Below are 13,808 nucleotides of genomic sequence, written 5' to 3'. Positions count from 1 at the left end.
GAAATCGAAATCATGTAGGAATAGGATGAGACACATGTCATCTCTATCATCCTGATGCTACTGAGGTTCTGAAGATGTTTTCCTTGAGCCGATAGAAAATGAGCTTACATCCTAATACTTTTATTCAATTACCAAAAGCAGTGATTTTAGCTTACAATGGTCTGAAGATACTGATTTGCAACCTAAAGTCAAAAAGTAATGGGAGAACACAGAGCAACTAACTCTTAACCAATACCATTCTTAACATATACTTTAACCATCATAAAATGTGCTACAAAGGAATCTTAACCCTTTTTGTGTCATGGACTCTTGTGGCAGCCTGGTGACACCTATAGACCCCTTCTCAGAATAATGTGCTTTTTTTTTTTTGCTTTAATAGGAATTTATTTTCAGAACTATGTTTCTACCATGGATTGAAATTTAAGATAAGTTAATTCATATATAAAGACTACAGAGACAACACAGATAGGAGACTGGGGAACATCAGGCTGAGATATGGAGGTCGGATTCAGGCACTGACAGAAACCAGTTTGCTCATGCCCTGGAAGTAGGCTTTCTCTCTCTCACTCATGACTTCAAAGTGCAGGGGTCTCCTACAGAAGTTACACTCTGCCGAGGAGTGAGGCTTCAAGTCCAGCCCCACAAATTTCCAAGTATCCAGCAGGTTCTCCAGGAAATAGTTCATCATCTGTGGGGTGTGGTGGGCGGTTGGCACAATGCGGAGCAGTTCTTCTCTCCGGGGACCAGGGGGTAGTTGATGGCTTGGACGTAGATGTTATGTTTGCTCATGAGGTCATGTATCAGCAAGCACCCCAAGTGTCCCCAGGGTGGCCACCAGCACAGATTCTTGGATCTGCTTTGATAAAGGAAAGCAACTCAAAATGGGTTAACAAGCTTACTTTAATCAGTCAAATATGTATCATTCACCTAGTTCAGGGGGAAAAGGTCAGCACCCCATACTTCAGAGTATACAGACAGAATTATCAAGACAGAGAAACAGATCAAGTAGACAGTAGGCTTCCAAACTGTCCGACCATTACATCCACACCAAATCAACATCTGGGTTTTTCAAAGCCAGGGGGCTCTCAACAACAGCTTCCCAGAGTCTCATCTGATCAAATCACAGAACACTTCTCAAAGTGAGCCCCAAAACATCTCAAACCAGGGTTTATATAGCCTTCTCCTGGCTCAGAGAATGTAACAACCTTCTGGACCCACTGGCCAATCAAAAAGTATCTACTGAAAAACAAGCCTCCCACCTGAGGCTCCAGGTGCACTTCAGCCTAGGGGCAGGGAAGATCTTAAAAATTTACATTCCCATTACAGTTCATCACAGATCTCTGTATTTTTAGCAGCATCTGCCATCCAGATTGGAATGATGTGACTGGGGCAGTGAACCACGGGGAGCCAGGCGTCCATTAGCATCTGCCTCATAAGTTTGACATTGCGCTGGTGTTGCCTGCGAAGGGCTTGACCTTCTGCGCTCTTTAAGATGCGGACTGATTCTAGGGCGCCAGCCAGAAGCATCGGGGCAGGGAAGCTGTGAAAATGAAGCCAGCGGTGTAGGATCGCACGGTGTCTATTAAAGAACTTGTGCTGAAGATGTAGCCCCCAACACAACCAAAGGCTTTGCCAAGGGTTCCAGAAATAATGTCCATTTTGTGCATGATTCCATCATGATCCCCTATCCCACCTCCTCGAGCACCATATAATCCCACGGCATGGACTTCATCCACAAAGGTAATTGCCCCATATTCATAGGCCACGTCACACAGCTCTTCCAATGGGCATACCGTTCCATCCATTGAATGAACAGTTTCAAATATAATGTGCTTTTTGTTAATTAGTTAATGAAATGTTAAAGTTTAGTTAAAATGAACTAAAATTAAAATTGAAGTAAAATTTAAAATGAAGTTTTCCCCATTTAAGTCATGAACCCCCTGCAATCTATCCATGGACCCCAGGTTAAGAACCCCTGACCCAAAAGATGTCTGAACAAAAATCTGCACAACATTAATGAAACATAAGACACATTACCCTAAAGCAGATATAGAAGAATAAGTAACACTTACCATCAAAAAAAGATTTATAGATGGTCTCAAAACAGGCAATAAACAGGTTAAAATGTACATAAGCACTTTTGGAACAAAAACACCTCACTTTACATAGCAACATAAAAGCTTGACAAAAGATATATACCACTGGATTTGTAAAATCCAGTTGAAAGTGGTTTATCTCTGATAGCAGCCTATGAAATAACTGCAAGTCAGGAATGGAATCAAAAGGCATCCTATGGGCAACATCCATGTAAACTCAACCAAGAATACATCAAGAAAGAAAAAGTAAACACAAGGCTAAGTCATTTTGTTTATAGAAGTGGAGAGGTTTCTGGTAGTGATTGAGAATCGAGTTTTTGCCACTAGAAATTAAGAAAGGTTATCCTTAGGGAGCCCAGACTTACTGGTCAATGGGGATTGTGCAATGAAATGGTGAAAACCTTACAATATTCTGAGAGTTTACAAAAATTTGGCATCTACTGGTTAGCTAGAAAGATATGATCAGGTGGCTAGAATTCTATACCAGAAACTCACTGTCTTTTATAAACCAAAAGATAACAACTTCCCATGCAAAAACTCAAAATATTCTTGAGAATTCTACAAATAACCTGCACTCCAACCAAAGCAGCATGGCAGACAGAATGTTGCCACATTTGAGCATAACACTGATCCATAAAAATTCAAGAACAATGCTTTTAATAGACAGAGCCATACTAAAAACTCAATCTCCAAATTATGTACAATGAAAACCTTCCAAAATTAGTATCCTAGCAAAAGAAATTAAAACCATGTAGCAAAATAATGAGGCACGTATTATTCCTTTCATCCTATATACTATTGCAGTTATTCTAAAGATGCTTTCACTGAATCTATAGAAGATAAAGTCACATCTTGACACTCTTCTTCAATTATAAAAGGCAGGCATTTTAACCTCCTGTACAACAGTATCCACAAAACTAAATACTAAAAGATAATCTTTGGATCATTTCTACTTGAACTCCCATCAAACTAGATGAAATTGAGTTGTCAAGAACACTAACTGACATTTGCATAGTGCTTAAAAAGTTCAAGAAGTTCTTTACTCACTTTACTTTTTGCAGAGAAGCAGTTTGTACAGTGGTTATAGAGCAAGCCTTGAAGCCAAGAAGACCTGGGTTCGAGTCCTGCCTGACACATACTGGCTGTGTGATCCTAGGCAAGTCACAATCTCTTGGTACTCTAGGCAGCTTCAGTACAACAGACTGAGAGAGAGTTTGCTCTGTAGTTAAGAAAACCTGAATTTAAGTCCAGAATCTCAGATACTTAGTAGCTATGTGACCCTAGGCAAGTCACTTAACCTCTGTCTACTTCAGTTTCTTCAATGATAAAAGAGGAATCATAATAATACCTACTTCCAGGGTTGTTGTGAAGATTACATGAGATATTTGTAAACTGCTTAGGACAGTGACTGGCACACAGTAGATGCTTAATTAATGCTTGTTCTCTTCCTTTCTCCTTCTTTCCCCAAGTCTATAAATTACAGAGAAGTTGCCAACCTGCATGAGTAGTGGGAGTTCCTTCACCTAGGAGTCCCCTAAACGAATGAAATTATCAGTCCATTTTCTATTCCTGACTCTGTTTTTTTCCTCATTTGATCTTGAAAGTAACCTTAAGGTATTTGTAATGCTGTAATTGGACAGCGAGATGGCTCAGTGAATAGAATGCTGAACCTAGAGTCTGGAAGACTCATCCTTCTTGAGTTTAAATCTGGCCTCAGACACTTACTAGCTGTGTGACCCTGGACAAGTCACTTAACCCTGTTTGCCTCAGATTCCTAATCTGTAAAAGGAGATGGAGAAGGAAATGGCAAACCACACCAGTAACTCTGCGAAGAAAACCCCAAATGGGGTCACAAAGAGTTGGACACGACTGAAATGACTGAATAACAACTACACTTTATAAATAAGAATACTAGCCCGGAGTGTTTAAATGACTTGCCTATTATCAATACAGTTAATATTGGAGGAAGAATGGTCTCAAAAATGACAGAATGATATCTGTTTGAATTCAACGATACAAGTCTATGCTCCAGCACTGATGCCAAAGAGGCTAAAGCTGATCAATTCTACGGAGATCGATAGCATCTTCTAGGAATAACACACACAAAAAAAAGAGATGCCACATTCATCAAAGGGGACTAGAATGCTAAAGTAGGATAGATTATCCAAAGATAATTGGAATAACAGGCGAATTTGGCCTTAGAGTACAAAATGAAGCAGGGCAGAAACTAACAGGGTCTTGTCGAGATAACTCACTATTATATCAAACACTCTTTTTCAACAACCCAAAAGGCAACTCTGCACCTGGATATCACCAGATGGTCAATATAGAAATCACATTGATTATATACTTTGCAGCCAATGGTGAAGTTCTATACTGTCAGTTAAAACAAGACTGGGGTTGTCTGACTCAGACCATAAGCTTCTCACTGCAAAATTCAGACTTAAATTGAAGAAAGTAGAGAAAATCATCAGATCGTATAGGTATGAGCATCTCTTAGCAATATGAAGTGGAAATGAGGAGTAGATTTAAGGGATTGAGTCTGGTGGATAATCTTCCTGAACAACTACAGATAGAGGTTCACAGTATTGTACAAGAGGCAACAAAAAAATTACAAAGAAAAAGAAGAAAAAGCCAAATGGTTGTCTGATCAGGCTTTACGAATAGCTAAGGAAAGAAGGAAAGGGAAAGGAAAAAAATATACTTAATTGAATGCAGAATTTCAGAGAACAGCAGGGAGAGATAAGAAGACTTTCTTAAATAAGCAATGAAAATAAATAGAAAACAACAGAATGGGAAAGACAAGAAATCTCTTCAAGAAAATTAGAGATATCAAGGGATATCGTGCAAAAATAGGCATGATGAAAGACAAAAAATAGTAGGGATTTGACAGAAGCAGAAGACATTAAGAAGTGGTGGCAAGAATACACAAAAGAGGGGAGGCTAGGTGGCACAGTGAATAGAGCACCGGCCCTGGAGTCAGGAGGACCTGAGTTCAAATCTGACCTCAGACACTTAACGCAAAAACTAGCCATGTGACGTTGGGCAAGTCACTTAACCCCAATTGTCCTCCCCGCCCCCAAAAAAAAGGCAAGAAAAAAATACACAAAAGAACTATATGAAAAAGATCTTGACATCAGAGATAACCATGATGGTGCAGCTGCTGATTTGGAGCCAGACATCCTAGAGAATAGTCAAGTGGGCCTTAGGAAATATTGCTAATAATAAGGGTAGTGGAAATGATAGAATGCCAGCTAAGCTATTTTAAATCCTAAAAAGATGATGCTGTTAAAGTATGGTACCCAATATGGCAGCAAATGTGGAAAACTCAACAGTGGCCACTGGATTGAAAAAGGCTAGCTTATATCCCAATCCTAAAGAAGGGTAATGCCAAGGAATGTTCAAATTACCAAGCAACTGTGCTCATTTCACACACCAACAAGGTTATGCTTAGGAATCTACAAGCTCAGCTTCAGCAATATGTGAACTGAAGAACAGGCTGGTTTTCAAAGAGACAGAGGAACAAGAGACCAAATTGCCAACATTTGCCGGATTATGGAAAAAGTAAGGGAGTTCCAGAATAACATCTACTTCTATTTCATTAACTGCACTAAAGTCTTTGATTATGTGGATCCCAACAAAATGTGGCAAGTCCTCAGAGACATGAGAATAACAGATCATCTTACTTGTCTCCTGAGGAATCTGTATGCAGATCAAGAAGCAACAGTTAGAACTGAACATAGAAGAACTGATTGGTTTAGAATTGGAAAGGGAGTATGACAAGGCTGTATATTGCTACCTTATTTAACTTATATGCAAAATACATCATGTGAGGGCAGTTAGGTGGTGCAGTGAGTAAAGCGCCGGCCCCGGAGTCAGGAGGACCCGAGTTTGGTCCCGGCCTCAGACACTTAACACCCACACAAAAAAAAACTAGCTGTGTAACCTTAGGCAAGTTACTTAACCCCAATTGCCCTCCAAAAGGCAAAAAAAAATGCATCATGTGAGGGCAGTTAGGTGGTGCAGTGAGTAAAAGAGCCGGCCCCGGAGTCAGGAGGACCCGAGTTTGGTCCCGGCCTCAGACACTTAACACCCACACACAAAAAAACTAGCTGTGTAACCTTGGGCAAGTTACTTAACCCCAATTGCCCTCCAAAAGGCAAAAAAAATGCATCATGTGAAATGCCAGACTAGATGAATTAAAAGTCAGAATTAAGGTTGACAGGATCAACAGACTCAGATATATAGATGATACCATTCTGACAGCAAAAAGGAAAGAGGGATTAAGAAGCCTCTTGATGGTAGTGAAAGAAGAGAGTGTAAAACAGGCTTTCAACTTAACATCAAAAAAAAAAAAGATCTTGGCAACTGCTCCCATCAGTACTGGCAAATAGAAGGAGAAGAAATAGAAATAGTGTCAAATTTTATATTCTTGGGCAACTGCAGTCATGAATTAGAAGAAACTTGCTCCTTGGAAGGAAAGTTATGACAAACCTGGACAGTATAATAAAAAGTAGACATCACCTTGCCAACAAATGTCTGTAGAGTCAAAGCTATGATTTTTCCAGTAGTAACATATGGCTATGAGAATTGGACTATTAGGCAAGCTGAGTGTCACATAAACAATGCTTTCTAATTGTTGTGCTAGGAAAGACTTCTGAGAGTCCCTTGAACAGCAAAGAGATCAAATCAGCCAGAAATAAATTCAGTCTATTCATTGCAAGGTCAAATATTGAAGCTGAAAACCTAAATACAATTCAGTAATGTCTGACTCTTTATGACCCCTTTCTGGGGTTTTCTCAGCAAAAATACTGGAGTGGTTTGCCATTTTTTTTCTCCAATTCATTTTACAGATGAACTGAGGCAAACCAGGTTAAGTGACTTGCCCAGGGTCACATAGCTAGTAAGTGTCTGAGGTCAAATTTGAACTCAGGTCTTCCTGACTCCAAGCCATTCTACTCACTGTGCCACCCAGCTACTCAAAGTTTATTAGCTTGGCCACATAATGAGAAGATGGGACTCATTGAAAAAGACCCTGATGTGGGGAAAGATTGAAGGCAAAAGGAAAAGAGTATGGCAGAAGATAAGGTGGATAGTGTAAGGGAAGCAAATTGAACATAAGCTTGGACAGACTTTGAGAGATAGTGAAGAATGAAAGGGCCTGGTGTGCTATGATCCATGAGATTATGAAAATTCAGACATGATTTAACAACCGAACAACAACAAAGCATTTGAACCTGGGTCTCACTGATTGGCTCTCACTCCAGCCCTCTCCTGGGACATTCTAAAAAAGCAAATGAGTGGGTACCTCAAAATCAGAAATAGCACTACACACCATGGGAAGGGGAAGAAAAAGAAAAAAGAGGCAAATTTACTTTATATTTCTCTAGATCTGCTCCCAAAAAAGCCCTCTTTACTCAACTGTGTGCAGTCTTTTCAAATGTAATCTGTGCATTTGTCTTTTGATGGGCATTTATTCAAATGTACAATAACAATGCTATTCTCAGACTCCCTGGCAAACTGTCAAGACTTCTGCCGCTCAGGCGGCTCCCGATTTAGGCATAGCTTAAGCTCCATCCCACAAGGGAAAACAGACTCAAGCTGGAAGGTTCTAAGCTCTCAGTATTTTTTTTAATAGTTGTACCTTTTAAAGAAAGACATTTTGAAGCTTAAGCAGTGAAATTGTTAAAGATAACAAGAAATGCTGGCTCTTAGAGAACTTGTCAACTTCAAGCTAACTTCATGTGTCAAATGTTAATTACCTGCATCCCCCAAGTCTCCCTCTGTGAGCTAAAGGTTTTATTTAGAAGAGCATTGGGAAAGGAACTGATGGTTGGAGTTAACAAGTGGCTCACATTTGTTATCATGCCTATTTTCTTCTCATCTACTGTAAACTTGCACGATGAGCTGCAATGCAGGCATTGATAACACTTCCCTGATCTCCAAAAATTAATATATTCCCAGCTTTAATCATCCAACAGCTGTTTCCTTAGTAAGATCCCAGGGCTTGCAGAAAATCATTCTTCCAAAGAAAAGCTTAAGTGAGCAATTTTTATGTCACACGTTCTATAGTTAGCAGTATCCCTAGAAAACATGTGATTTTCCGAAATTAAATTCAAAGATTTTGGTGAGTTTTTAAAGAACTTTCTAGTATAGTCCTACACTGATTTAAAAGATATAGTCTTTTAACATACTGTTCATATAATTTCACCTCAAAGGATGACACATCAACCGATGTGGGGAAACAAAGACAGAGACAGCAATGGAGCAGAGAGAGAGGCAGAACATATATAACTCAGGCATTCTTAACTTGAGCTCCATTGAGGTTCACCGACCCAAAAGGGGCCCACAGGTAGATTTCAGTGGGTCCATGACCTTGGGCAGGAAAAAATGACCTCTTTATTTTTATTTTTTACTAACTGAAACTTAGTATTTCTTCAATTATTTAAAAACATTCTTTTGAAAAGGGGTCCGCAGGCTTCACTGGATTGCTAAAAGAGTCTAGGACACAAAAAAGTATAAAAACTCCTGGTATGTATGATGTCTTGGATGGGGAAATATCATCTTAGGAATACAATAGGGGCTTTCCTTCAAGTGCCAACTTGGAAACAGCTAGATTTTCTTTTAGAGGGGTACAAGGAAAAAGCAGAAGCAAAAGAAGTTTTAATAAACTATCTAAATACCTTCTACCCTAATTGCTGAACAAAGCCAAATAGATTTTTGAGGCTGGGGTTCCAAAAGAAGAGTTCGTTAATGCTGGTTATGATCAGAGATGTAGGGCTAGTAAGAAGCTTAGAGGTCATTCTGGTTCAACTTTTTCATTTTAAACATGGAGAAACTGAAGACCAGAGAAGTGACTTGGCCAAGGTCATACAGATAAGTGGCATAGCCAATATTCAAACTCTGATCCTGCAGCCCCAAATCTGGTACACTTTCCCCCATATCATGAGTGCAATTCTGTTGTCTGTCTTCATCCCAAACTGAGGTCATGGTTACTTCTCCACTTCCATGAATGAGATGTGTTACAACTTATTGCCAGAGAGCCAAGGTCAGATTATCTCAATCCAATTGATGAGGCCTATGATTGGAGCTCTAAGGAAGGGGACTTCTTGGAAATGAGTGTATGGGATCTCACTAGAAGACAGGGCACAAAAAGTGACTAAGCCTGGAAGTGGTGAGACGTTATTTCTCTTCCCTTCATTATCTCCTGCCCCAAAGAAGTCCTATCCTGAAGCCCAGAAGAAAAATGCCCAAATGTCCTTTGACAAAACCTAATCCTAACCTAGACTTTACCAAATGTGAATACCAACCACAAAATTTCCTAAATTGTAGAAGATCCTCTCCAATACCCAGAAGAGCTTGGATAAAAGACAACTGCCTACATATGCAAGCCAAGACACGGCAATATGCAGCGCTGTGTGCTAGGCACTGTACTAAGCACTAGGAGTACAGATATAAGCAAAAAAAAAAAAAAAGACAGCCCTTGCCCTCAAGGAGCTTACATTCAAATGAAAGAAGACAATATACAAAAGGGAACTGAAAAACTGGGGACATGGGGTACAGAAGGTGCTCATGCCAGGGCACAGTATCACGTACAAGGATGATAGTAGAAAGCACTCTGTCTAGTGCCATGTTGGGTGGGAAGAAGGTGATGATACTCTATCCATTAAAGAGATGGTTCTCAAAACATGAAAAGATAATTGATCCTTACTGTTAAATCTTGATATCTAGGACAGTGCAGTCCTTGTGCCACACCCAAACTTAGGACATCCCTACAGATCCTTTAGGAAAATCTCTTCTCGGATTGGTCAATCAGAGGCACCAAGTTTTGCTTATAGACTTGAGGGACTCTTGGGATATGTCCATCTAGGACAAGGGCCAAAGTTCCTCTAAAGCTCAGCAAGGAGGCCATATGCCCAAGTTCTGTGGCATGGGAATAGAGTTTCTATCAAATATATAGGCAGTAGCTGGATAGTATTGTACCAGAGAACCCTCAAAGGGTCCATAAGGCTAGTTTCCATTGAGGGTATCAGGTAGAATGTCACTGAGGGAAAGGGTATCCCTGCTCAGTTGATAGCAAATTAAAGATCCCCTATCTGGGTGACAGTTATGGTGGCTAATAAGGGTGACTGTATTATGGAAATGGATATTATGAGTTCTCAAAAATCAGTAGTTGTATGGGTACTTATGTCAGCTATTATGTTGGTTATTGTTTTGGGGCCAAACGAAATTCTTGGAGTGGCCTGAACTATCTATCCCATGTTGTTAATATTAAAAAATGTCAGGTCCCTGGAGGAAAACATGGTAAAAGATTATCTCCTTTAGAATTAGAGATGAAGGAGGCAAAGTTGTTATAGCAATCACTGTTTTGTTCCTGACCTTGTGAACATGATGGAACAGGTAGCTTAGGCAACAAGTGAGTTATCTGAGGTCACTGATCTCAACAATTCCTTCTTCTAGATTTATATGGCTGAGAATGATCATAATCTATCTGGGAAAATTAAGTATACCTTCACCATCCTTCCTCAGACTAACTTGAATCTTCCTTCTTATTGGTATAGATTGGTGGAAAGAGACCTCAAAGAGGGCCCACGCCCTGAGGGCTTAGGTGTCCACCACTACATCACCGACGTTACATCACCGACGTAAAGTTTAACGTTGACTGAGCCAGATGAGATCCCAGTGGCAGAGGCCTTAGACTGCATTCCAATCTGGTTCACCTGAGAAACTAGGGACAGAATATCAGCTCTAAGGAAACTCAGGATCCAACCCACTCAAGTCTTTCATCCTGGGTCCTTTTGGCCCTATGAGGCCTGTGTTTTCATAAGCAGCAGGTCCTAAGAACCAAAGATTAAATAATTACTAGGCTTCTTGACTCGTGAACTCTCTGAAGCGGCCACTCTTCATGCCTTTTTTAAAAAGCAGTTGCTGGTCTTTTACTGGGCTCTAATTTCTACTACATGAATGACATACAGTTATATCATTTCCCTTCATCCAAATTTACCCATTTTGAATTGGGTGATATAAGACAGCCATAGCACAATGAGTAGGCCATAGGAGGCTTTTATAATTAAATGGAAATTGTGTATTTAGTATTGTTCTCACTTGGTTCCTGAGGTGTCCTTCATGAATAGGTTGTGACTTTGATGGAGGCTAAGACCTCTGCTAGCTCAAAAAAGAAAATAAAGATTTGCCTCTTGAGAAATGAGAAAATAATTGCCTGATTCGCTGACAACTCTGCTCACTATGAGAGAGACGTGAGCAACTGGACCTTGGTGGCTATTAATTAATGGGGAATAAACTGAGGAACAATCGCCTTGCCAAGTCTTCCCAACAGATACGACTGCAAGTCACATGGCTGGCATGTGAAAAATGCCTTGAAGCATAGAGCAAGTAAATTCTTCATTTCTTTGTGGATTCCTGAGTGGTCGTCAAGAGTCCGGTGAGTAGTCTGGGGTTTAGAAAGAATAGGACTGGAGTCTTATTGAATATATAAAATGGAAGTTTCTTCCCTTTGGGGTTAAGACTATTGGAGGGGGCACCAGCCCTGGAGTCAGGAGGACCTGAGTTCAAATCTGACCTCAGATACTTAACACTTACTAGCCGTGTGACCTTGGGCAAGTCACTTAACCCCAATTACCCAGCCTTCCCCCCTCCAAAAAGCAAAAAAATAAATTACAATAAAAGAACAACAATTGTACACCAGGTCCTTCATTAATCTGGGAGTCATAATATGTTACAGTGAGCACAGACTCACTAATCCTCTTAACTAAAGATGAAACAGTTATTTCTGTTCACTAATGTTCCTGACACCAAACAAGGCATCTACCTTTTAAAATTCAGTATGGTATGATCCTACATGGCTCTCTTAACTGATAAATTGATTATATTAACCATTTTCTCCTACCTCGCTGCAAGAGGTTTGGCCTTCCTGAAGTTGATACATATTCAGAATATGGTAGTACAATGATAGCCAAGCCTGCAATTACCATGGTAGCACTCTTATAGAACACATCCTTCTTTTTACCCACCCATACTATTGATTCAGATCATATACTTTACTTCAGGGATCCCAGACAGGGCCTAAGACCACCACATTCACTGGTTTTTTCATCTTCTGTACCATTTTCAGGCAGCGGGAATTGCTGACCGCTAGAATGGATTCTTGAAACATCTCCATCGATATATCCCACATTGTTGGTGCTGAGTGTGCCATCTAGTGTGCCTGTTTTCCTTGTTCTTCTGTCTTCATTTCTCTTCTGTCATTGAGGTCTTTGATATTACAAACAGATTTTGTAGTATTATATACAGAGGGGAAATAAAACTCATAGTTGTCTCTAGGACAAGGATCCTCCATCTCTTCCAAAAGGAGCTCTTTCTCATTTTCTCAACAGCTTGAGATTTACTAGGGGGTAGAAACTGGTGTTTAATAGCTGGTCTCCCCTGCCTGAATGAGTATCCCTTAATAAATAGTTTATAAGCTCCTTGAGTGTAAGGACCAGTTTTTGCCTCTTTTTGTATTCCCAGTACTTAGAACAATGTCTGGCACATAGTAGGCACTTAAGAAATGTTTATTGACTAATTGATTAGAAGTTAAGTAACAGGGGTGTCTCGGTGGTGCAGTGAGTAGAGCGCAGGCCCCTGAGTTAGGAGGACCTGAGTTCGGATCCAGCCTCAGACACTTCACACACACACACACACACACACACACACACACACACACACACACAAACTAGCCGTGTGGCCTTGGGCAAGTTACTTAACCCCAATAGCCCTCCAAAAAGCAAAAAAAAAAAAAAAAGAAGAAAGAAGCATGTTGTTTACATCCAACTTGAAAATCTCAAATATAAACCTTAGTTGATACCAACATGCTAAAGAACTTGTTCTAGGCAAAATCAATGAAAATTGAAATGTGTGTGATCTTCCTCCAAAAGACAGCACATTTTAGGAGATGATTAGATAAGTAGTGTTAGACTGACTCAATGAAATCTCCAGCAACTCAATCACTTTCTGATTCAAATACCCTAAATCAGAGCACTGACATGCACCCTAGAAAATCATAGTTTGAAGAAAAGAAAGACTAGAATTCAAATATAAGAATATTATGCTTTCCAAAAAAGCTCAAGGAAGTTTGTTAACTGGCCTGCCATTGGGGAAGAGATTAGATGCTGAATTGGAGCTGAATGTGCAGGTGTAGTGAGTTATTCATTTCATTACTTTTCCTACAGGTGTGCGTTAGTGATTGGCAGTGGGTATCAGAGGCACTCTCTGTCTATTGTTCAACTTTTTCTGATGAAAAAGGATAGAGTTACAGAACAAGGGCCAAAATGGCCATTTTCCCACAGAACCTGTTTTTTGCTCTTTTAATTTCCTCAAATATAATGAGGACAATATCAATGCTGTAACAAGGAGAGGGGACCCCTAATAAAAGTGACATTTTTTCCTAAATGAATCACCCTGGACAATAAAGTACAGTTACAGTAAAGCAGTACTTCCTGTCTTTCAGAAATGTAAATGGAAACATGGAAAATAAGAGTTTATCTCAGTAGAAGATAAGCTTTTTGAGGGCAGCAATTATTTGAAATAATATATCTTGTTGACCTTTGTGTTTTGGTTTTTTTTGTCTTGATGTCCCAGTGCTTAGCACGGTGTCCTGAAAATAGCAGATACTTAATAAATGTTTGTTAAATTGAATTAATTCAGATCCTGAAA

General features: G+C 39.8%; 1 protein-coding gene and 1 pseudogene across 1 annotated transcript in view; both read right to left on the bottom strand.

Annotated features, from left to right (window-relative positions):
• The window catches only part of TBC1D30 (TBC1 domain family member 30), a 122,121-nt gene that overhangs the window by 75,663 nt on the left and 32,650 nt on the right, over window positions 1–13,808 (bottom strand). The gene's annotated exons all lie outside the window — the stretch shown is intronic.
• On the bottom strand, window positions 1,288–12,276 carry LOC138156042 (5-aminolevulinate synthase, non-specific, mitochondrial pseudogene; annotated as a pseudogene).

Source organism: Petaurus breviceps, unplaced genomic scaffold (genome assembly GCF_028583685.1).
Source record: "Petaurus breviceps papuanus isolate PSGF00001 unplaced genomic scaffold, PetGlider_PUasm1.0 154, whole genome shotgun sequence".
In the NCBI taxonomy this organism is placed as follows: Eukaryota; Metazoa; Chordata; class Mammalia; order Diprotodontia; family Petauridae; genus Petaurus; species Petaurus breviceps.
The sequence above is the reverse complement of the archived record's forward strand: the minus strand, read 5'-3'. Positions and strand labels throughout refer to the sequence as shown.